Source organism: Macrotis lagotis, chromosome 5 (genome assembly GCF_037893015.1).
Source record: "Macrotis lagotis isolate mMagLag1 chromosome 5, bilby.v1.9.chrom.fasta, whole genome shotgun sequence".
Taxonomy (NCBI): Eukaryota; Metazoa; Chordata; class Mammalia; order Peramelemorphia; family Peramelidae; genus Macrotis; species Macrotis lagotis.
In genome coordinates, this window is record NC_133662.1 from 267,931,843 (window position 1) to 267,957,927 (window position 26,085).

At 44.2% G+C, this 26,085-nt stretch overlaps 1 protein-coding gene across 3 annotated transcripts in view; it reads right to left on the reverse strand.

Annotated features, from left to right (window-relative positions):
* SH3BP4 (SH3 domain binding protein 4) overlaps nucleotides 1–26,085 on the reverse strand; it is a 120,470-nt gene that overhangs the window by 49,380 nt on the left and 45,005 nt on the right. The window contains exon 3 of one of the 3 annotated variants that reach the window (XM_074189822.1): nucleotides 1–25,363. This exon is cut by the window's left edge and continues 17,528 nt beyond it. The exons of the other annotated variants lie outside the window; for them this stretch is intronic. The gene's annotated coding sequence lies outside the window, so the exon portion shown is untranslated. The remainder of the gene's footprint in view (nucleotides 25,364–26,085) is intronic. 3 annotated transcript variants of the gene reach the window in all.

Consider the following 26,085-nt stretch of genomic DNA (forward strand, 5'->3'; position numbering starts at 1 on the left):
ATCAATGTGGGTTCACTGTCTGGTCTAGCTAGACTTCTCTTAAGTTTAGCCGTCCTAGTGAAGGCAGGTTGAGGACCTGATGACAGGCTGAGGGAAGTAGAAGTTGACTGGCAAATTTCCTATCTTAATTGTGCTTGTAGCAATACTTCCTATTATCATTTTTACAATCCATGTCAAGCGGGAATTGGCAGTAGGTGAAAGAAAGTTATGAGCTAAGGGTTGCTATGGGTTTTAAATAAAATTATTTCCTTGGACAGAAAGAAAAAAAAGAGAAGTTTCATTTTGAAAATACTGAGTACTATATCCATAGAGAACATCCCCTTGGAGATATCTACCAGTCAGTGCCAGAGGCCTGGAGTTCAGGAGACCAAGGCTGCTCATAATGGTGCAGACACGGTAAGCAAAGCTGAATCCATGAAACGTAAAAAAGATCTCCAAAAAGTGGAAATGGAGTGAGGGAGATAAAACTCAGCCTTTCCTGACTCCAAATCAAGTCTTCTGGTCACAAACCCAAGTCTCCTGGTGCCTCCCATTTAGAGGCGAGGACCCGAGGCCCAGAGAAGGCGGCTGTCCACGGCCACCCACCGGGACATGAGCCCTCCTCTCGGCCCCCTTTCCACCCCTGGCACTGTCCTTCGCTATTGCAGCGGCTCTCAGCGCCTCTGGCTCTGGCCAGTGGCTTTCCTCCTTGCTACAATGTTACCACATCCTCCCCGAGTTGCTACAGTTGCTCTGTGCCAGCCTCGAGCCGCTCTGGCCCAAGCTCCAGTGCCCCCCCCCACTGTCCATGGGGGGGGGAGAAAGAAATGAACCCGAGTAAAACTGGGGGGAGCCGTCACGTGACCGCTGGATCTGGACCATCTCCAGACCATCCCCAAGCCCAGCACCTTCCAGATGTGACTACTGCTGCCCCACCCGTTCCTCACGCCCAGGTCGCTTATGGGCTCTGGTTCGGCCCAGGCAGGGAGCTCTGACGAGGCCTGTTGGGTCCCAGAACCAAAGTGCTGAGTCCAGAGGAAGGGGGATCCTCCTGGAAAGCAGAGCTGTGCTTAAGTTCCCTCTAGTCAGCCTCCAAGCTGCTAGTTTTCTGCCACAGCACAATTATGAAACAAATGTACCATCTGTCCAGGCTCGGGGGCAGGGTTACATAACGCTCTGGCCACTCATCAAAGTCAAGTCCTGACCCCAAGTCACCTTCGCCAGGTCCCTCTCCATTCACTTTAATCCTCCCTAGGCTATCCACCCCCCCCCCCCAGAAAACAAGAACAGCCCCTGGGAGAGGGGGGAGGTACTAAATACATCAGGCAAATCACTGAAGTCCTGATGACTTGAGAAGAAAGAATGACCATCCCCACCAGGGATGCCCCTGAGCAAGGTCTTCAAGGAAGTAAATGGATTCCAAGACACGGTAAGAAGGGAAGACATTCCAGCCATGGTGTGCCACCCCAAACAGCCTCTATAAGACAGATGGGGGGGACAAAATTGGAGGAGGGGCGAGGGGATGGAGTGGGATAGTTTGCCTAGACTGAAGTGAATGAAAGGGAATAATATCAAGTCTAGATTCAGGATGAACAGCGCTCTCAATTTCAAACTCTATCTATGAGGGAAGAGGGTGCCACTGCCGACTTCTGAGACGGGGAATGAGGGGCTCAGACTTGATCTTGATTCATTTTGTTAAAATATGTCTTCTTGACATTAGATTCTTTCCCATCCTTGGATGGTAGCCATAAAACACAACAAAACAAAAACAAAAACAAAAAAAAGGTCACCACTTTGCAGTAAAGTGACTAGCCTAGGCTGATCTATCAGCACGGATCTGAGGCAGGATTTGAACCCAGGCTGTCCTGAGCCTCTAGGTATCTAGCCATTCATCCCTTTTATATTCATCCCAGACAAGTGGTCACCCTGGCTCTACTGAATAATGTCAGAATGGGGAGGCCCGGGACCTCTTAGCACCAGGGTCTCACAGGGAGCCAAGCACAAATTTCCTATCTTAATTGTGCTTGTAGCAATACTTCCTATTATCATTTTTACAATCCATGTCAAGTGATCAGAAAGACTGAAGGAAGTGGCTCAATGATTCTGGGTCAGGACAGGAAAAAGGCAGCCCCTGGAGGGTTAGGCCAGTCAACATCAAGTATCTTACACTGGACCCTCCTTCTGAGGACCCTCCTCCCTGGAGTCTCCCTGACTCTGCCAGACCTTTAGGTTGGCTTCAGTGAGACTTGACTACAAAAGAAAACACCCATCAAAACACCCATCCACCAAAAGGAAGCTTACAACAACCGAAATAGGCCAAGGATATGACAAGGAGCTGGGAGACCAAGCCAGATGAGGAATTCTGAGTCACAGGACCCTAATCACCTGTGGGATACAAAGCAGAAAACCCTGTAAATAAAAAGAAGCTTGAGATAAAGCAGCAGAGGGTCCTGGCTACACAGAAAATGAACAGAACTCAGAGACACGGGAGGCTTATCCATGACCCAAATACAGCAATGCATGATTGGTCAGCTTAGATCCAAGAGGAAACCCTCCCCTCTCCAATTCCACTGATCGATGGGTAAACTGAGATCCGCCTTGATGATGTGGACTTAATCTTAGACCTAAAAGGACTTGGAAGGGAGCCTAGAAGTAACAAGTGGTTTGGAGTTCATCTAAAATTCAGATCAGGAAAAGAGTTGACTGATGGTCTGGATAAAAACTTCTGTGGTGGTATGCCTTGGACTTCATGGACAATGAGGCTGGAAAAGTCATAGACTTTATGGAGAAACAGGTTTTTAAATGTAACTAATAAAATACAAAGAATTATAAAGGAAATGATGGGCTGTCATTTAGCTGCCGTTTCTTCTAAACAACTTCATTGAAGAAGTCAGGTGAAGAACCTCTCCTTTGGAATCAAGTTAGAACCTTTAAACCTGAGCCTCCCTTGCCCTTAACTAGAAAAGGAAGGCATCAGCCTCTGATTAGCCAAGTTTCTTTTTTTAGAATCAACACTGGAGGCTTAGACTGGTAGAGACCTTAAAGATACAGTTTCTGCCACCACCAGCTGTGCCACCGGGGGTAAATCACTCCCTCTCTGGGTCCGTTTCCTCAGCCATAGCAGCCAGAAGGGCGTGGGACAGGATGATGAGTGAGGTCCTTTTCCAGCTCTGAATTCTTTGATGATACAGATTGGTGCTTTTTCTTTGTTCACACATATTTTTGATTCATTTTTTTCCACAAATTCGGCCAAACAAGAGGGAAGATGACTTTCAGTTTCCAGAAGTACAGAAGAGGTTTTGGTTAAACTATGCCAATAGATCCCCAAACCAAATAATCCAACCTTTATGGCCAGTGTGGGGTATGGGGAAATCAGAGGACTTTGTTTTGAAGGAGAGGACAAAGCAATTATATTTTTCAGAACCAAAAACCTGCCCTTACAGAACCAGAGGTTTAAAAAGGAGAACCTTTCAAAGCCCTTTTTCCTTGAAACCCACCCCTCCTCCAAAATTCTGGGCACCTGGTACCCATTGGCACAGGTTCACTCCCACATCAGCAGCTGAGGTTCCTTCAGATGAGGAGACGGAGAGATTTCACGTGGGATATACTAGAATCAGCAGGGATGATCTCCAGAACCCACTAAGCACCTAACTTCAAGGGGCTAAATATAGACCCCATATCTCTCCCTTGCCCTGCCAGCTGAGGACAATGGTGGTGACAATGATGATAATAATTAAAAAATATATAAATCTGATATTTTCATGATGCAGGGAGCTCTCTGGGTGAAAATCCTTCCACCAATAAAAATGTTGTTCAGTTGCTTCAGTCATATCCAATTTTTTATGACCCTATTTGGGGTTCAGAGATACTGGAGTGATTAGCCATTTCCTTCTTCTGCTTATTTTACAGATGAGGCCAACAGGGTTAAGTGACTGGGCCAGGGTCACATGGCTAGTGAGTATCTGAGATGGATTTGAACTCAGATCCTCTTAACTCCAGGCCTGATACTCTGTCCATTGCCCCTCCTAGATGACCTATCAATGACAATATTTTACAATTCACAGTTGTCTGGCATTTGAAGACTTTCAAAGCTCTTATTTAACATTTATTCTCTTTTTATGGTCCCACAGCCACCCTATTGGACAGATGGGAGGAGTGGGGTTCAGATCAGGTGCCTTGCCCTGAATCACTCAGTTAATAAACATCAAAGCAGAGGATCTGACCTCAAGTTTTTCTGCTTCCCAAGTCCACCTACCTTTCCACCTTCTTTTAATCGTACTATGAGTACCAACAGATGGAAGTGAAGATGTTAAAGAGAAGGTCAAAGAAAGTGACCAAAAAGAGAGCAAATTTATGAAGTATTTATTTGAATTTAAAATACATTAAATCTTTAAGTAAATTACATACAATACAAATTTAGTAAATAAATTTGTCTCTTATTTTTCTCTAAAGGACAATGTGGCATAGTAGAAAATCAACAGACGTGGACACCAGAAAATCCTGGGTTTAGATGTTCCCTCACACAGGCCTATTGTGGTTCTCTGAGCTGACTCTAAAACTACATAGACAGAAGTTCCTAGCCCACTGAAATAAAAATCCAAGGCCCCACAGCCATGCAGGCTGCCCAATTCCCACCTGAGCGGCTCACTAACCTTTCACTCACATAACCCATCCAAAGCCAGATCCTTCTCATTTCTACCAAGGTCTACTTCACCTCCTGCTTTTATGTGGCACCACTGGGGGTGGGACTTGGAGCCACTTTTGATTTTCCCCTCTTGCCTCTCATCCAGTGATCTCCTATGTCCTCTTTTATTCACCTTCCCAAGGTCTCTGGCATCTCTTGACTCACCTCTATTCCTAGGGTCAAGACACTAATCGAAGACTTATTAAACCAAAGCCTACACTACCATAAAAGCCTGGATCATCTTACCTTTGACATCCATTCCCCGGTAAGAGACCGCCCTTGATGGGGCAGCTAGGTAACACAGTAATAAAGCATTGGAGTCAGCAGGACCTGAGTTCAAATCTCATCTCAGACTTAATAATTACCTAGTTTTGTAACCTTGGGCAAGTTACTTTGCCCCATTGCCTTACGAGAGAGAGAGAGAGAGAGAGAGAGAGAGAGAGAGAGAGAGAGAGAGAGAGAGAGAGACCGACCATCCTTGGTATAGCAGAAGTATCCCTTCTGAGGTTATCTTGGGGAAGAGTGTCCTATAAAGAAAATAGTTTGAATTTGGAATCAGAGAACAGAATCCTTGGAATCCTTGCCCAAAAGCTGTCTCAGTTTCCTTATCAGTAAAATGAAGGCTTAGACTAACTATCCTTGTAAACTACCACCTTTCAAGTCAAGATCTAGAATCTTTGGTTGAAAGTTCATTGATGGTCCCTTATAGCTTCTCAAACTCAAATACCCTTTGGACAAAGAGCTAGTTTGCCTGGCATTCAAATCTTCCCACAATCTGTATCTACTTTTCTGGATCTTTCATGTTATTCTCTTTTCCATACACTCCAATGTTAGCTAAAATTTTCTGCCTTAGAAAACAAAAAAAAGCCTACTTTCTGCTTACAGTTTTAGTCATATTCTCCCCAAGATACTCCTTCTTGTGCCTAATGAATGTGTTTAAAGTCCAACTCAGAGACCATGAATAATTATGGTTCCCCCTGGTCATTACAGACCTCTCCTGTCCCCTTTCCACAGTGGCAAGCCCAGTCCTTAATCTGGTGGTGATTTCTTTCCATCTTCACAAGAGCCTGGTGAGGAAGACACTCCCAGGACGGTCATATCCACTTTACAAATGGGGAAATAGAGTTTCAGAAAAAATCACAAGATTTGCTGACAACTGAACAAAATGGTAAGTGCTGCCTCCCACCTCGGGTCTTCCTAATTGCAATCCTAGAGCAGGAAGCCCAGGGAGATGTGGTCTCACAGCAGTTTGGTTTATATTTAGCTAATGGATGTTTGCTTTCGTCTGTTCCTGTATGCATGGCCTAAGCCCCTAGCCCATAAATTTCAGGAGGGAGAAGACAGATTCAGAACCAAGGACTTGGACCTTGAAACTTGGCCATTCTACCCAAGACAGGGCAAAAAGAAATCCCCAGCTAGGATATATTCAAGTGTTCCTCTAGTCTCTAAAGATGGAGGGGGACTCACTTTATCTTATCTATGTACACCCCCCTCATACACATCAGAACTTAGTATGTGTACCATTAAAGATAGGCCCTGTCAGAACAGTCTTACTCCAACCTTCAGGCCTCAAAGATAAGGCTGAGGCCTTATCTCACAATAGTGAGAGGCAATATGAAGCTGACAAAACCCTTTGAGGACATTACCCCCCTCCCCCTACCTTTTTTCTTTTTTAAATCAGGTACTTTTCTCACTTGGTTCTGATACCTTACTCTGGCTTGGTGGGGGAATGTATTTAGGGTCAGAGGGTCCCCTGCTAACATTCCTAATTCACTTCTGTGGGAATGAATTCCTTCCTTCCTGTCTCCCAGAATATCCTGCAGGGATATTTAGTTTACCTATCTGTCCTTCCAGGCTCATCTGAAACATGAAAGCCTCAAGCTCTTTCCTCCTCCAGGCCACCATCTTCTATTTGTCATGGACCTGGACAGCCCCTGGGATCACAAGCTCTCTTTCACTTCATTTGCCTGGGTATACATGCGCACCTAAAATAAAACCTCGAACCCTTGCAGTAGTGTGACCAGGGAGAAGCCACTTCACTTTGGTGAGGTGGAACTTGGGTTTCCATAAGTATCACAGAGATAACCCTACCCATCACTTCCCTGGGGGTGGGGTGCAGCCTCCAATGAGATAAGGAATTTGGGAAGCCATGGAGTATACTGTTAGGTGGAACATCCCCTTGCCAGCTGATCATATCCTCCCTGAGGGCAGGGGTCACAGATATCTTGTTTTTGTTGAGTCCTTTTTCATTTATGCCTGATTCTTCATGGTCCCTTTTGGGGTTTTCTTGGTGCTGGAGTGGATTGCAATCGCCTTTTCTAGCTCATTTTACAGATGAGATGTCTGAGGCCAACAGGGTTAAGTGACTTGTCCAGGGTTATACAGCTAATACATGTCTGAGGCTGATTTGAACTCAAGAAGACTAGTGTTACTGGCTCCAGGCTTGGTAATTATCCATTGTGCCACCTTCAATTGGTGAGGGAGGGAGGAATCATGGGCTAATCCCAGCAGATGCACCCTCACAGATCTTCCAGGATGGCATCAGATAACATCAAATAGACCCTGGAAGAAAAGAAGCAATATGGAGTAATGGAAAATTCACAGGGACTGGCAGTCAGAGACTTGGGTTCCAATCCTGCCTCAGATAATGATTGGTGATACAATCCTGAGCAAGTCCGTTCACTGTGCTCAGCTCAGTTTCCCCAGGCATAGAATGAGGGGGTTTTCCTTCATACTATCCAAGGCCCCCTTTTAGCTCCAGAGAATGAAATGGGAACCATTTCCTGGGAGCAGACAATTCTTACTCACTAGCACCAGCTTGGCCCTGGAGAGGAGGAGAAGACTGGTCTTTTTCCGCAGTAGCTCATGAGTACACTATTAGATGTCACATTTCTTCTTAACCTTTCTTTCTAAGCAAATTTCCCATGGGTCTATAGTCCAGGGGTTTCCCTAGAGCATCTGGGGACCTCAAGAAGTCCCTGAGACTCTTTCAGGGAGTCAATGAGGTCAAAACAATTATTCCATTTTAATACCAAGATATTTAATTATTCATAAGAATATAAGACATCTTAACATCTAATACTCCATCTTTAAGACTGTATAAGGGGTGGCTAGGTTGCGCAGTGGATAGAGCACCAGCCATGGAGTCAGGAGTATCTGAGTTCAAATCCGGCCTCAGATACTTAATAATTACCTAGCTGTGTGACCTTGGGCAAGTCACTTATCCCATTGCCTTACAAAAAAACAACCTAAAATAAAGAACATATAGGGGTCCTGAGACCACAATGTTTGAGAATCACTGCAATAGCCTTGACCCATTTCTCTTGAACCTCCTTGCTTTGTTGTCCCTGACCTGTTTGATTACTTCCCCAATTTTCTCTTCCTCTCTCTGGGAGTCCTGCTCATCTATGCTCCATTTAAGTATTTCTCTTGATCTGTTCCTCCTCCCCTAGCCTTAGGATTCCCTCACTCCTCATCTGTCCTTCTTGGGAGTCCCAGGTTCCTTCAAGGCTCAGATCAGTGGCGACATCCCAGAAAGGACCTTTAGTGATCTTTAGATTCTCCAGTGGCACCCATCCTACCAAAAAAAAAAAAAGATCAGATTTACCCACAAAAGCTCTATCTCCCCAAGCAAGTGGAAACTAAGAAAGCAAAGAATTATCTATCTCACTTTTGTCTTCCTACTCCAAGATCAAAGATCACCATAATTAAATCAAATTAACCTATACTTGGCTTCACTGAAAAGTTAGAAAAAAAGGGAAGACAAATGAGAACTATACTCTAGAACAGGTCAGAATAAGAAATTAGGTGACCCCACAGCATCCTGCAGCTTGGCAAGCTTTTCAACCTTAATGGGCCTTAGTTTCCTTTTCTGTAAAAGGAGAGGGTTGGACCCTAACAACTCTGAAGTCTTTTTTAGCCTTCAATCTATCATCCTATGAACAATCCAGGAAGAAGACTGAACTGGACAAGTCCCAAGGTTGGGAAGTCTCTCTGAACCCCATTAGATCACAACAGGAGAATAGAGACAGGCTTAGAAAGAAGAGATGGGTGTCTTGGGTGATGTTCCCTCCTCCCAAATATTTCCAATCAAATCCATTCTAAAGGGACAAGGAATCTAGGTTCCCCTCCCCGTCTCAGAAACTCTGGGCATGGGGAAGAAGATGGGGGAGAAAACCTAAGCAGAGATTTTTTCCTCTTTCAAACACTATCACACTTCCTTTTGTGACAACTGATAAAAATCACACCTCCAAATCCAAGAGGGAAAAGGTCCTTGGGGAATAAGATTTGATTTGGCAGAATTGTTCTCAGTTTCAGGCCTTGGTGACAAAACAGGGAAAGATAAATACTTATATGGAGCATAGATGAGCAGGACTTGTAGAGAAAGAGGAAGAGAAAATTGGGGAAGTAATCAAACATCTCCCAAGAAGCCACTGGTGAGGACGTGAAGTCAGATACATGGCAGGCAGAGTCAGATTGTCTCTACTGGAGGGGTCCTCCAAAACCACAGAGGGATGTGGCATCCAGGAACCATTAGGACTCCCTTTGAAGGGTGGGAATAAAATAATCAATGAAATCTCCAAGTTCCCTTGTTTTGTCCTACAAGGTTGTGGGGGGCAAACAGGACCAGTTGGGAGGGGCAGCACCTCTTTCTTTCATAGAAACCACTTTCCTATAGCAGGTTTTATCACAATCAAGGTCTAGAAGGGACCTCTAAAGCCTCTCATCATATAAGGGGAGGAAACAGAAGCCTAGAGAAGGGAAGGGATGTATCTACGATCACACAGCCATGACAGGACAGAACTGGGATTCAAGTCAAGCGGCCTTTGGACTCCAAAGGCAGGATTCTTTCTCTCCCTCCTCCTCTGTATCTCTCACACATACACACATCCAGTCTCTAGAGTTAGCTGCTCAGTGTCTGAAAAGTATTGGTTGTCATAGTTCTTTCAACCACAAGCAAGATTTAATGCATTCATCTATTGCTCCTAGGAGCCTCAAGCTTTCTGGGCATGTTCTGAGACAGAGCAAATCAAATCTTGTCCTATAGAAAGCCCAGATAAGTTTTTTTTTTTTTTTGCCATGGTTTGTCACTGAGGTATTTTTACCCTCTGACTAAAAGAACGGTAAAGAATGATGATCTGGGGGCAGCCAGGTGACACAGTGGATAGAGCACTGGCCCTGGAGTCAGGAGTCCCTGAGTTCAAATCCGACCTTAGACACTTAATAATGACCTAGCTGTGTGGCTTTGGGCAAGCCACTTAACTACATTGCCTTGCAAAAACCTAAAAAACAAAAAAGATGATCTAATATAAACCCTCCCTTTTATAGATGAGGAAACTGAGGCCAGGCACAATAAACATGATCTCATGTACTTATTTAACTAAGTAGGCCAAGAAACGAGAGAAGTCATCACTGGAAGACTTGGATATTAAGGAATGGTATGGGAAAATGCTATATTTGGAGACAGAAACCCTGAGTTTGAATTCAAACCCTGCTCCTTTCTACTGGGTCACTCACTTTCTCCTCTTATTAGCTAGTGATGGCCTTCAGGGCCCCATTCAGGTCTGAAACTATGTTCTTCAGACTTTTGTGACTTGGCCATGTCACTTCCCTCTCTGGATGTTTCCTCACTAGAAAATAAGGCTTGGCCTAGAAGGTCTCTGATCCCTTTTAGCTCAGAACCTCTCATGTCACAGCCAAATAACCATGGATCCAAGAGTCCAGTCCACCCACTGTGAGATCACTTCGACTAGACTGGTTCAAGGCCCTGCTACTACAGAAAAGACCCCGTGAGAAAGGAGAGATAACCTTTTCTAAAGGCCACCTAGGCCATGGGGCAGTTAGGTGGTGCAGGAGATAAAGCCCTGGACTTTCATTTAGAAAGATGTGAGTTCAATTCTATCCTCAAACACTTCACAGCTATATCACTAGGGGCAAGTCATATAACCAGTCTGCCTCAGTTTTGTCACCTGCAACATGGGGATAACCACAGGATCTACCTTGCAGAGTTGTAGTGAGAAGCAAATGAGACCGAATCTGTAAAGCATTGCCTACTGTCTGGAACATATTAGATGCCTAATGAATGTTTATTTAAAAAGAAATGGCAGGCCCAGACCAGGGCACCGTCTTGTCTAACGTCCTGTGCCAAGATTTTCATCCATTCTGGACAAAGCCTCAAGAACTCCCCAACTGTTTCCTTTTCTAATTCACATGGAAAGACCAGCAACAAGATATTCCAGCTTGTCCTTATCTCAAAATCTAGTTCTTTCTTCAGGTCTCAGCTTTCCTGCTACAAGTGATCTTCCTTGATTTCCCCAATTTAAACCGATCCCTTTGGCTCCTCAGTAAAATGAAGGGCTTCAACTAAAGTCCGTCCAGTTCTAGATCAATGTTTAAACCTCAGGAAGTCTTCAAGCTGGAAATGGATGACTGTCCTCCAAGGTCATTTCCAACCAGAAGGATCACTGGTTTGAAAGGCTTCCCTGTCCCAGCAGGTCCAAGGGCTTCCCCATGCTGAACAGCCACCAGGGATGTTCTCTATATTCTGATGAACCATCCGGGATCCCCGCTCAGTCTGAATGGAACCTAACAGGGCGATGCAAGCATGCAAACAGCAGAAGAGGCAGCAGAGACAAGACCCTGCTGTAGGATGACACTAATGCTGGGGCCTGAGTAACTGTAGCTATTTCTAGCCTGCCTGGTTGGGCAGGTTCAAACAGAAAAACCATTAGCCCAGCTGGGAAACGGGCCAAACCCCAAAGGCATAAGTATGACTTGGGAGTGAAAGAAAATGGTTGAAGACCAAAGCTGATTCTTTCATTAAAGGAGACCATACATGTGCATGCAGTGCAGTCAGATGTGTCTGTGTGTGTGTGTGTGTGTGTGTGTGGAAAGACAGAAATACAGATATACCTCACTTTATCCAAGAGGGCTGGGGATGAAGGGCCTTCAATAAATTAATTAACCTAGAGATTCAGACTTAAGAGGAGTGAAATCAAGAGGACCAGACCTTATACATCACAAGATCACCTACATTTTAAGGGTCAAGCAAGAGAGACCCAGGAAGTAGAGGGTCCGCAGTTTTTTTACCTGGATTCAAACTCCAGTCTTTTGGGGGTTATATAAATTCACTTGCAGACATCTCATTTGATATATTCCATGGGGCATTAGGATAGCATGATTGATAAGGAGTTGGTTCTGGAATCAGGAAGATAGGTGATCCAAAACAACCTTAGATACTTAGTAGCTGCGTGGACAAATCACTGAGCCAGTTTGCCTCAGGTTCCTTAACTGTGTTGTTGTTTAGCCAGTGTCTGACTTCTTACACTCCACTGGCTTTTCTTGGCGAAGATAATGGAGTGGCGTGCCATTTTGTTCTCCAGCTTATTTTACAGATGAGGAAACTGAGGCAAATAGAGCCCCGGTCCTTCTGACTCCAGGCCCAGCACGTTATCCACTTTTACCACTTAGATGCCCCTTCCTTGAACTATAAAACAGGAATAATAATACATTACAGGATTATTATGAGAATTAAATGAGATAATAGTTGTAAATCAGAGTGTATGACGCAAGGTGCTATACAGATGAAGTTTTCCTATGCCATGCTTCCTATCTTACAAGAAATTTGGGGTTTGGATGGGAGAAGGGATACACCCATGGTCATAGCTATGAAGTATCAGAGGCAGGATTCAAACATACTTTGTCCTGAGTTCAAGTACAACATTATCCATTATCCCACACTGCCTTCCCCTATGGAATTTATATCCAATTTCACTACAGCTCAACAGAAATCTCTGCTTCTCCATTAGTGCTCTGGGTTGGCAGAATGATGCCCTCACGGCCTGCTGGGATGGGCATGATTATCTCCCTTTACAAAGCTTGTGTTCCATTAGTCTCCTTCCTCCATGATAGATTTGGGGAAGGGGGAAATTGGCATTCAGCGATGAATCTCCTTCAAGCTACCTTCCTGCCCCTGCTCCTTCTAATCTGCTGCCACTCCCTCAGATGGTAACACCAATCTCCTTGGCTCACTCCCAAATTTTACATGTGATTTTATATATGATCTTAAATCCCATCCAATACTTCACTGGGGTCTTCAATGGGTTCCCAAAGGTGCTAGAGGTGGGAGCAAATTCTATCAGATCCTAACAAACTCGGTGGGCTTGGAGCATGGGCCCAGTGATGGCCAGTGGCAGCTAGGCTGAACCTCATTAAAGGTGAGAGGACTGTGTTCTTTAGCAAAATGATCTCTCAGGTCATCTACTCAGCTACAGAGTAGCTGGGTTCTAGGCTGGGTCAGGATGAAGAATTAAATGAACCTGCAGGATTCCTGGAATAATTCAAATCTATTCGACATGAGAGTATATATATGTATATGTATATGCATGTATATGTTCATAGATGTGTGTTCATATAAGCCCAAATAGACCCAGACACACATCCATGCACACACTACAACATCAACAGAATCAAATGATTTAGCAGAATTCATTTTCCTTATTTCTGGATCTTGCAGAAGAGCTAACTAGGTTCTTGGGGGTGTCAGTACATGAGTGTCCCAAATGCTTTTCTGCTATTGTGATTTGTTTGGAATAAAGGTGTAAGTTCCCAAGAGGAATGTTTGAAAGGACATATAGCAGTCACCTTCAAGAAAAAAAGCCCCAAAATGAAAAAAATAGCAAAAAGGGGAGAGAAGGAAGATTGGTCTTGTATTAAAGCTGAGTATCTCTCTTTATATTATGAGTCAAATACAGTTAAGAGCTTTATATAACTTACTAAGTATGTTGGTCATATTCACCTCTGCGCCATTATAAAGGAGAGGGAAAGGGGGATGGGAGAAGATCTCCTAAAGGCCTGACGCATTTTTAATTTCCTCATCATTTAAAATAGCCCAATTATTGTTGTTGTTGTTGCAAGGCAATGAGGTTAAGTGACTTGCCCAAAGTCACACAGCTATTAATTATTAAATATCTGAGGTCTGATTGGAACTCAGATTCTCCTGACTCTAGGGCCAGTGCTCTTCCAACTGTACCACCTGGCTGTTCCATAAAATAGCCCAAATTATTAAATATTTGCATAATGGATTAAGAACAATTATGACTTCTCTTCTTCTGGTTATGGGTCATAAGATGTAGCTTAGTGCCTCCTCCCCCCCAAAACCCCCACTAACAGATTTGGAATTTGACACAACCTGGGTTCAAATGTAGGCTCTGCTACCTGTGATCTGAGTCACCTAGAAGGAATCATTTTCTTCCTTATGTCAGTCTTCTTATCTAAAATAATGGGAGAGGGAAGTTTGGACCCTCAGAGGATCCATAAAGCTGCCAGTCCGGGAAGTCATAAATCTATCCACCAGCTGAGAGAAGTTTTGATTTTGACATAGAGCTGATTCTGCTAGTTCAATATGTAGGTTCTCAACATTAAGTGGTTAAATAAAAGGATTTCCATTTTTTTCTGTTCCATCCCTGACTATCTACACTTAAGGATATTTAAGGATTTTATGGAGACCCTCTACAGCAATGGGATAGATAACACATCTGAGGGTTGTGACAACCCATAGGACCAAGGGGGTCAAGACCCAGTTTTGGCCAGTCGTCTCTTCCCTTCTGCATATTCAAATGGCCAATGGAAGTCACTAATCAACACAAGAAGCCTTCTTTTCCTCCAGTTCTCCTCCATTTTGGAGTATAGAAAGGAAGACAAGGAAGAACCCACGTCAGGAGGATGCAGATGCCTTTCTCTCTCACCTCCTGCCTGAACTATGACAATAGCCTCCAACTTTGTCTCCTGGTCTTAAGACTCATCCCCTATCCCAGTTTTTCCCCCTCGGTCACCAAAATGATTTTTTCCTCAATTCCAGGTCAACCAAATTCCATTGGTTCTTCTCCTCTACCTCCAAGGTCAAATATCAGCCCCTCTGTGGTATTTGACGTCCTTAACCACTTAGCCCCTTCTTACCTTTACTGCCTTCCAGAAGCAAAGTCATTTCCTCAACTGCAAAAGGAATGGATCGGACCCTATGACCTCTAAGATCTGCTTCTTCCAGTTCTAAATCACCAGTTCTAAATCACCACTCTGATTCTCAGAGGCTGGACTTGAACTCAGGTCCCCCAGGTCTACATGCAATGACCTGGCCAGGACACCTCCCTGCCTCCATGTGCCCCACCTGTGACAAGTATCAGCTGAGCTCACCAGAAACCCAAAGTGGTTCACTTCTGCCAGCACTGAGGGTTAAGTAATAATCTACAAAAACACAAACATCAGGCACCTGGTCTTGATCTGCTCTAGCAAGTCATAAATTAGCATCCTGGATGTGAATCATCGCATGTTTTTCACTAACTTCTCTGTGGCAGATGTAGCAGGTGTATCAGAAATGGGAAGGGGAACTCGTTTGGCCTTTGAAATCAGTTTGTGATGGGGGAATTACTTCCAATTCACTCCCAGTGTGTGCTGACCCCACACTGGCAAAACCTGTGTACCCATGCCGCTTCTGCTATGTAGGTGTAGCCTGGAGTCCAAGGGCACAATAGTACTATTTCACCCCATCTGGCTTAGAAAAGGCTTCCCATAAACCACCAGACATCGAAGAATACAGGTGGGGGTTGGCCTGAGATGCCAAAAAGAAAATGAAAAACAAACCAACTCACTATGACCTAAGCCAATAAGAAGCACAAAGCATGAATCTCGAGCCATAATCGGATCAAGCTCAACCAAGTACAATGGACAGAGCTCTGACGTGATCCCAGGATTCTTAGGGGGTCTAAGTCTGGCAATGAGCAGCCTAGAAAGAGCCAGATCTGGAGTCAGGATCACTGGCCTCAGACTTCTTATGAGTTGTTTGACCCTGGGCAAGTCTCTTCACCCTGTCTGCCTCAGTTTCCTCTCGGCAAAATGAGCTGGAGAAGGAAATGGTAAATCACTCCAATCTTTGCCAAGAAAACTCCAAATGGAGTGACCAAGAGTTGGATGTGACTCAATAACAATAATTTAGTCTGCAGATACATTTCTTCCTACCTGTGTGCCCAGGCACTATTCTAGGCTCTGGAGCTAAGACTATAAAAACAAAAGTGTCTCTGCCTTAAAACAGCTCAGATTTTGTTGGGGGAGAAATCAGAGAATTCAAGTGGACCTGCATTTATTAAGTACCTATGGCATGCTAAGGATAAGAAGACAAAATTCAGGTGTTCCTGTCTTCAAGAGGTTTACGGTCTACTGGGGTAGGGAAAAAAGGGAGCTAGATCATCAACTAAACTCCACTGACAAGCTGTTACTCATAGCCAGAGATAGTGCTAGGGATAGAGACCCCCAGCCCCCCTCCACTCCCAAGTCATAATAATCCTTCCACTCTGGGAGCTTGTAACAAATCTTTCCATGTTCCACTTTCTATATTCCTTCCCTTGGAATAAGGAGATTAGCCTGGATGACTTCTGAAGACTTCCACCACAGTCTTGGCCTCACCTGGGAGGAAGCACCTGAGCTAAGATGTAGCAAATGAGCAGAACAAGGCAAGCCAAGGCCTTTCTCTTTCCTTAAAAACCATACCTGCAGAGAGCCAGGAAGAAATAAGAATGGAGACAAATCTACACTCTGTCTGTGCCCATCTGCTTGGACGGAACATAAACTCCCTGAGGGTGAGCTGTCTGGGGTCTGTTTTGGTGTCTCCCATGCTCAGCACAAAGCAAGGGCCTACTATATCTCACTGATCACTTCCTTAATGATCTCTCTAGGGGTCAGAGTATCACTTTCTAAAATAATCATCTTAAAATAGCTTAAAATTCCCTTAAAACAATTTCTCCGACAGATAAAGTTGTGTTTCCACCCATTGTCTTTGCCCAACCCAGAGTAATCCTGTAGCTGAGAACCCAATTCCTGTTCTTTTACATGTTCTAAAAAGTCTATTTGACAATGAAACCTTTCTGGTGAAGATATGGTTCATGGCTAAGTGTACTGGGGTCCATAATCTTAGGGGATAGAATAATGGCTGCAGAACTCGCTAGCTTTCAGGAACTCACCTTGTAAAGTGAGACAGAGATGCCTGAAGTGACATCCCAAAACTCAGATCAATTTTCCATGGCTACCAGTTGTTCTAGGGTCAAGTGGAATTGCTCTTTTTACCCAACAATCCTCAATCCTCATCCATGAACACACCTCCAAGGCCTTTCTCTTCCTTCCATGGACCAAGTACTGTCTAGGTTAAATATGCTAATATGTTCAGTCCTCCTTCTGCCAAGACTTGTGGATGCTGTTCTCCTGCCCCCTTCTTTTTTACTGGCTCAAAGGCCTTTGCTTTCTGGGTGTTCCTCCTTAGTTGGTCCTCTGTCCATCCTTCAACATCCTTCAACTCAGTCTAGCCTCTAAGGCCTCAATTCCGTTTCTCTTATCAAAAGCCTACCCTTCCTCCTCCATCACTCAACCCTGCATGAAAGTCTTCACCTTTCATCAACAAGTTCTGGAAATAGAATGTGAACCTTATCTTTCCAGGAAGATTGTGAGCTCCTAGAGGTTCGAGACACATTCATGGAGGTGTGCCTAGGACGAGCTCTGAAAATATTTCTTCAATGACCCTTTCCTCCATGGACCCAAGGTCTCATCAGAACTGTCCTCTTTCATTGAATTCTTCTCATCCTTTCAAGATCATTCATCTTTTTTTTCACTGGACCTTCAATCCAGAGCTCAAAGGAAGCATCCCTCCCCCCACCACACACACACACACACACACAAACACACACACTGTCCCAGAACAGTAGAGTAGGAATCATTCTTGATGAGCTATGGAGGCTAACCGTAGGACCCTCCCCAAATAGAATCTTTGATCTAATGCCACTGGCACCCTTGCTGTTCCTTGCCCAAGATTCTGGGCATTTTTCCTGGCTACCGCCCCAAACTGGAATACACTCTCTCTCCTCATCTCCACCTCCTGACTTCCCTGGCTTCTTTCAAGTCCCTGCTAACATCTCATCTTCCACTAGAAGCCTTTTTCAGTCCCCCTCCAAGATAGCGTTCCCTGTGATTATCTTCAAATGGTTTTGCATGCAACTTGTTAGTCCATTCTTGTTTCATGCCTTCTTCCCCCTTTTAGACTGTGAGTTCTTTCAGAACAGCCACTCACTTGTGAGTTTGTTTTATTCCTGTATCTAGCCCATGGTGGGTCCTTAATAAATGGTTACAGCTTTCAAAAATTGGTTCTCCACAAGCTTATCTAGAGACAGCCTGCTATGGTGGAGAGAACTGTGAGTCTGAAGCCAAAGGCTCCAAGATAGAAACCCTACTCACTGCCCCCCTCCGCCAGCTGTTAAGTGAGGTGGTTTGGCAAGATAACCTCAAGTGCCTCGACGACAGCAATAACAACTAAGTCTCAGGTCTCAGTCCTTTGGACATTTGAAATGGAGATGTCTCTTGAGAGTGCATCTTACAGGTTTTGGGTGTTACTGTAATTTTGCTTTTCCCAGAAGAACATAAGTCTTTTTTGATGCAGGGAGGTCGCCATTGATCGTATGCATTCATTTTTCTCCTTAAAGATGCCTCTATGGAATAGTTTGGACTGAAAGGGACCCTCGGGGATTGTCTAGTTTAATCTATTGCTAAACTAGAATTCTGCACCAATCAATGTTGTGTTTGGCAGGAGAGGGGTGGCACTAAGGGATTCCTTTTCTATGTATTTGCAATTATTAGGAATTTACTTCTCTCTAATTTCTATCCATCTCTCTGGGAAGCTAGGTAGTGAAGTAGATGGAGAGATGGACCTGGACTCAGGAAGACTCATCTTCAGGAGTTCTTCCACTGACCCAGTTACTTAACCTTGGTTGCCTTAATTTATTCATTTTTAAATGATCTGGAGAAAAAATTGTCAAACTACTCCAACATCTCTACTAAGAAAATCCCAAATGGGGTCATCAAGAGTTGGACAAAATAGCCAAACAACAACACATCTCTCTTAGCTCAGCATTCAGGGGGCAATGGCAAACCACAAACTTCTTGAAGGTAGGGACTCTTGTGAAATCTTCCCAGTGTCTACACTAGTGCATGGTGCCTCCATAAGTTGGGTCGAATTCAATTATTTCTATCTCCATGGTGCTCACAAAACAAAGAAAAAGCAAATTCAGCTCCCAACCAATAGCATTTTCGAAGGGAGTTAACAAGAGCCCAAGCCCAGATGTACCAGATGGTGACGATAGACTAAGTCCCCAGACTGTGAAATATCCCAAATGGGAGTCAAGCCTGGCTGCCAGGAGCCATCATTTGGAATGGCCTCACCTCTAGTTCAAAGTCTTTCATTCACATCCTATCTTTACCCGAGTTATGGAAGCTCAATTTAAGATTTAGCAAAGAGAAATAAACACAAGTATCATGAGACATTCCAAACACCGGACTCCATCAAAAGAATCAGCTTTAGTGCAAACAACCAAAACATTCCATTTGGTCCCTGGAGCCGAACAGAGTTGATGGTATCATTTACAGCAGGAAAAGATTTTTGTTCAGTCCCTTCCACTGGAACCTCGTTGTCACACTTCACAAGAGTTCATTGTCTTGGATCCTGTCCAGTGGAGTTTAATGACTAGACTATCAATAAAAAAAAAACTTCATTTTTCAAGTGGTTTCACCTAAAAGATAGTCTCACAATGAAGTGCCAAGGACAGGATTCTACAGAGGCTGGCGTCTCATTAATTTCCTCCATTCCCATCTGGTAACTACAACCACTCCCAAATGTTTATACCATGTTTGTTCATGAGAGAAAAATTCGGCAAAACCATCACCATCCGTGAACTCTAATATGCAGGAAACTTTCAAACCTCAAATTTGGAATCAAACCAAGGAGTCCCTACCTTAATCTGATTCAAGACTCCTTTCTAAGAAGAAATTCAATGGAGCCAGACCAATTCTCATATATGAAAAATCAGTGGAATTGCCCACATAATGCAGAGTTTGGGTTATTTTTCATTTCTCTGTGTTTGGTGGACTAAACCTGTCAATTTCGAAGAGATACCCCATCGACCAATTATATCAACTTCCCAGCTCAGCGCAAAGACCTTACGGAGAGTCCCAGAGGAGGGAACTACTAGCCAAGGTGTGAGGGATGTAACCCCAGGTCCTTTGACCTCAAATCTGAGCTATTCTGTCAATTTTAGGCAACCCTAGTTATAAAATGTTTCCTATGGAACCAAAATTTTTCACACTGAAACTTCCTTCCTCTGCCTCTGATATTACCAACCACAGTAAAATAAAAAATGTCTTGCACTCCCCCCCTCTAAGTTACAGTCCTTCAAAAGGGCAAGGACAGCTAAAAAGTCATTATTTTTTTAAATCCAGATTAAACAGACCTAATTTGATCAATCATTTGCCATAAAGGATGGTTTCTAGACACCTACCCACATTTCTCTGAATACAATAGAATCTCTAACTTCTAACAACCAGAATATAAATACAGTTCTCCATTGCTTTCTCACCAAATCTATCTACTCTGGGACTATTGATTTGTGAAGGAGGGACACTCAAATCCCATTAGCTCAACACAGGATTATGGGAAATATTTTAGTCTCCATTTCAGACCCCTGGCACAAAGCAAGCTTGTGGTTATGGCAAGCTCTGGGAGTTTTACTTGAAAAGCTGTCTAGCCAGATTTTCCACATCCTGTATTTGTGAAGTTGAAAAGGAAAAAAAAAAACCCCAAACATAGCACTTTTACTTATCATTCCTGTTAAAATGCATCTACTATGCCTGTCAGTGGGGAATGGCTAACAAATTATGGCACATGAATGCACTGGAGTATCACTGGGCTGTAAGAAAGGATCATTAAGAGACAAGGGATTGTTGCAGAGCAAAGTGAGTACAGAACAATTTTTACAATGACAACTATAAAGAAAAACAGCTCCAAATTAGTCAAGAATTCTAATGGTGGCAACAACCAGTTAAGTTAATGACAAATTTGCGGTCTTTTGTCAGAGAAGAGGCAGACTCTATGGGAAGACTACAAAGAATTCTTGGACAAAGTCAGCGGGGGCATTTTTCTGTTTAACTAGGTAGATCCATTACAAGGACTTTCCTTTCTTTCTTTCGTTTTTTTTTTTTGTTGTTGTTGTTGTTTTGTTTTTGCTCCTAATGGTGGAGAGGATTCAAGGAGATATGGAAGAAACAAAAGAAAGGAAAAAAGGTCATTGAGATATCTTTTAAAAGGCAGAGAAGGGAAGGAAGTTTATATCCATTTTATCTGGCATTTGTCAGAATATACATTCATATAATAACATTTGTCCTTCATTCTTGAAGAAGACCCCGAAAGCAGGGAGGTGATGCCATGGATTTGAATGGGGAGCTGCTGAGCTAGGTCACCAGTCTCACTTTCTCCTCTAGAGACATCTGGGTGCAGTGACCAGATAGGAATCAGGATGACTGGAGATGGTCCTGGATGTGAGGCAATCAGGGTTAAGTGACTTGCCCAAGGCCACACAACTAGGTAATTATTAAGTATCTGAGGTTGGATTTGAACTCTGGTCCTCCTGACTCCAAGGCCAGTGCTCTATCCACTGCACCACCTAGCTGCCATATACATACATTTACTTGTATATTTAAATAGTAAAGGAAAGCATTAGAAAGCTTTTATGAACTGATCCATAGTAAAGAGAGAAGAACCAGAAAGACAACATGCACAGTGATTACACTATAAATGAAGAGACAGCAATATCCCCAAAATCAAAACTAAATTCTTTCTAATAATGAATAAATTTGACCCTAAATAAAGTTGGGAAAACATGCCTCCCTGCATTGGGGAGGGCAGAACCCCACCTTATACAACAGAAGCAAAGGTCCATTAACTAAGAATTAGCATTTGGATAATTAAACAATGTACCATATAAATGTGGGAAAATTATAAAATTATATATATATATAAATCAAAAATTATAAAATTAAAATTACATTTAAATCATTAACTATCAAGCACCTAATCTGGCTGGGCATCACAGGTCCAAGGAAGAAACCCCATTCACAGCAAGACACAGGATTCTAAATCTAGATCAGGCAAGAACCTTTGAGGTCACTGAGTACATCCTCTTATTGTACAGATGAGGGAAACTGAGGCTCAGAGAGTGCCAACTTTGGTCATATTATTAAGTGCTTGAGGGTGGACTTTAACTCAGCTCTTACTGACCCCAAATTCGAGAACCTCCACACTATGACAATGTCTCCCAATAGTTTTTATGGAACAATTATTTCACAGGTTTAGCTGCAGAGATGTCACACAGGTAGGTAATAAGTGGCAGGGTTGGGATTTCATCTATCTCCCATGCTCCATCACCCTTTTCAGATTGGGTTATAGAGGCAGGTCCAAGTCTTCAGTCCAGAACCTGGAGGGTAAGGTAACAACTTTTTTTCTCTGATCTGTTTCATCCAAAGTTTTGAAGCTGGAGACATGCTACAGAATTTGAGAAAGAAACTTGAAAAAATATCAAGGTGCTTCCATTCTGGACACCATGCTTTGGGAGGGCATGGATAAGTATAGGGCAGCTAGGATGGGGAAAGGTCCCAAGAACATGCTCTGCCCAGTCCAAGAATCCGGGAGGATAAAATGGCAATCCCTCAGCTTGGTGTTATAGACTGCCAGCCCCAGTACTTTTAGAGTCATCTTAAGCTTCCCTGGTTTTTTATGTTACATCTACATTGTGGCCAACCTGGCCTCTTTTCTCCCAGTTCCTCTGGATCCAGGGGTCCAGCTCCTACCTCCCAGCTCTGCCTGGCCCTGCCCCTCTTGGGAGTGTTCTCGATTTCCAACTCCCCCTCCCCTAGGGCCAGTACTCTCACCCAGCTCAAATTTCCTTCCTTTTCTTTGTCTGAGTTGTATCCTCTTGGCCCCACCCCCAGCCCCAATAGAGTGTACCGTCTTTGAAAGGGGGGGGGGGCTGTTATTTTTATCTTGGCATCATTTCTAGGGCCTTGCACACAAGTAGGCAAGTAATTAATACTTGTTGGAGTGAATTCAATCAAAGGTCTGTGAGAGATCTCTATTCCTGCCCCAGCCTGGAAGCAGAAGTCCCTTCTTTCCCCTACCTGGGGGTGATACCCACCACCCATCTAACATCAGTGGGCTTTCTCAGGCTGTGCTGAATAATAATGTCAAATAATGATAATAATGATAGCTTTGGCAGCACACTTTAAAGTTTACAAAGCGTTTTCCATAGTATCTCAACTGATCCTCAAAAGAAGGAGTAAGTATGATTATTATCCCCAGTTTACAGACGAGAAAACCAAGGCTGAGAGGTAAGTGACTTGCCCAAGGTCACACAGTGAGTAAGTGATGAATCTAGCTGGAATAGTAGCTTCCACCTTTGCCTTTCCCTCCCCAGCACCTGGTCCAGGTAGCTCACTGCAGGTGAGTGGCAAATAGGCACACTTTGTGGGCTCACACCTTATGTAGGGCTGAGACTTCATACATGTCCAATGAATAACTGCTTCAGATCAAAAAACAATCAAAGGACTGTTTGAGGACAGGTTTCTTTTCTTTTCCCACAGCCTCAGTCTCCCCAGCCCAACCCCAAACAGCTCCTGGACTTCAGGTGCTTCTTGAAGATCCTTTACGACAATCCATATCTCACAGATGAGGAAACAGAGGCCCTGGGATGGAATGAGATCTTTGAGGGAATTAACCAAGACAAGACCTTGGGTTCCAGAGACTCTGCCCAGACTCTACCACTGGCCTCCAGGAGAAAGGCTCCCTCTTAAGCATTCCTGGTTTTTAATGTTACATCTATATTATGGCCAAGCTGGCCTGAAGGCAACTTCACTTCAACAGGAATGAGGCTGCAAAACCACTTGACCGACACAGCTCACCTGAGATTCACAAAGACTAAAGGTGTGGTTGGCCACATTGTCCAGATGAGGATGTCCAACTCTCTGCTCATCACTTTGGTGAACCTGGGCAGTTAAATCCTTTCTCTGGGTTCCAGTCCCCACCTGTAAAATGAGGGACTTGCCCCGTGACCCCAGGAGCTCAGACAGTGAGAAATTAGTGAAGGGGAGGGGAGGCTTTGATCCCCAAAGCTGGGTTTTATCCCAAATGATAGCATCAAAATTAGGCTGTAAGCTCCTTGGAGGCAGGAACTGTTTTTGTTTCGATGTGTGTTGTATCCCTATGACTTAGAACATTAATAGGCGCTTAATAAATGCTTATGGATTGAAATGCCCATCAACTCTAACAGATTAAAATACTTAGAAAAGCCAAATGGACACAAGTGACCGGGTGAAAAGCCAATTTTGACAGGTCTGTATTAATGTATGGCCTCCAGCTCCGCCAGCCACAAGTGGGAGAGCAGGGAAGGTTTCAGATCAGGTCTGAATGACTCTGAGTCTCTGAGTTTGAGACTGCAGTCATTCAGAAGGCATCTGGAAAGTTCTCCGATGCCCCTACTTCAGTGGGGCCAGGGGGAGGATGGCAACAGATCCAAATCCCGGGCTTAACCAAGCTGAAGTCCACTGACTTCTGCTCCCCTCCAATTCCTTGGGCCTCCCTCCTGGGGTCGATGACCTCAGTCAAATGACATTCTAGTTCTGTATGGATCTGAGATTCTCCATTTAATGTCCAGCTTTGCCATGACGTTGGCAGAGCTTCTCATCAAGTTTGCAGTGGCTCGAGGACCCAGCCTGAGCGAGGCAGCAGACCTGCTCCTCGGAGCCACCGCCAAGTTCCCAAAGAGTCAATAAGGAATGGGAGCAGGCCCTGTTCCGCCTACTTGGCATAACTATCAGACAGCCTTCCTTCATCAACCCTAAAACAGGAAAAAAAACACAGCACTAAGTAGCCTCTCCTTTGTCTCCATGCAGCTGATTCCACCTTTCACTTTCCTCTGGGAGGTACAAGCTTTTTTTTGGTTCTGGCAAGGCAGTAGGGTTGAGTAACTTGCCCAAGGTCACTCAGCTAGCTATTAAGAGGCCACATTTGAACTCGGGTCCTCCTGATTCCTGGACCGATGCTCTATTCACTGCTTCACCTAGGTGCCCCAAGCAATGAAATTCAATGAGCATTTATTAAATACCAACTGTGAACAAGGCCCTGCTTGGACACCAAAGATACTGAGACAGATGAAGCAATCCCTTCTCAAAAGTTTTCTTTCTCTTGGGAGAGAGTAAGTCACTAAACCATACAAAGGACAAACCAAAAGTCTTGATGCATCTCTAAGAATCGTAAATCCTACCCTCACAAGAAGACATTTTAAAGTTTGGCAACGTAAAGGAGTAAAATATCGATCTGGTTCTTATTTCAGTTAACACAGCCAGCTGCTTAGTCTGGAACTTTGTGAAACCCTCGCCAGCTGGGGCTCAGTGCTGAGCCACTGGGTTCTAGTTGTCCTTTTACCTTTGACATGATATCTGGGTGACTCTTCCACTGTGACTTCACAAGATCAGATCACCAAGCAAGGACTTCCCCCACTGACCCAGAGATCTCAGATATGGCATCCAGAAACTGCCGTCCGAGCATTGTCTAATATTAGGATTTCCCAGTTTCTAAAAATGGAAAAGCTATTATTTGAAATTTTCAACAAACAACTAAATGAATTTAAATAAGCTTCCAAGTGAGACCTTTTCTAAGTTTGCAGCAGTAATACTTGGGATGTTTTTGAAGCTTAAAGCAGGACCAAGATTTGGAGACTCTGGAGTCACCAGTAATCGGGGAGGGGGTCCCCTAATTCAACCAACAGTGGCACCTGGTGTCAGACCCTGGGGCCACAGAGAAGCAAAAGAAGGAAGAGGCACATGAGGAACAGGATGTACAATGACTGCATCATAGCCAAGAGAGCTCGGGGGCACTGGCTGCAACGGGAGGGAGGGCCAAGAGCAGGGAGCAAAGTCTGGATGGAGACCAATCCCCTAGAAGGACAGATGCCCCTTGAGGGCAGGGACTGGGTCAGCAGAGTACACAGCAAGCACGTGATAAAGATGGGGGGGGGGCCTTCCACTGTTGAACTAAACAGCGTTGAAAGGTCCCACTGACCTCTGACAATAGAGGGCAGCCCAAAAGGACACCATGCTTGGAGAGGCAGAAGTGATCCTAATCCCAGTCCAATTCTATGGACCCCCTTGTCTCCCTCTTCCCCATCCCACCCCCCAAAAAGCAAGCTCCCCACCCCACAGAGAGCCAGGGTGCAAGGAGAACAACAAAGTCAGGGCATCTTAGCAAGGAGAGGGTCCTCTCCATCCTCAACACAAACCGAGCAAGCCGGCAAGTCTTGTCCTAGTCTCGGATGCTGGAGCCTTTGGGGGATAACCATGGTCTGGTCAATCAGCCAAAGAGCTTTCACCTGGCACCTAGGTGAAAGCCAAATAGACTTGAGAGAAAAAGTGACCTAAAAAAAATCTCCTTTTTAACAGTGTTTAGAAATGATTCTGGGAAAGAAAAGCTCAGAGTCACTGCACCTGGCTTCCACTGTACATCCTCTTCC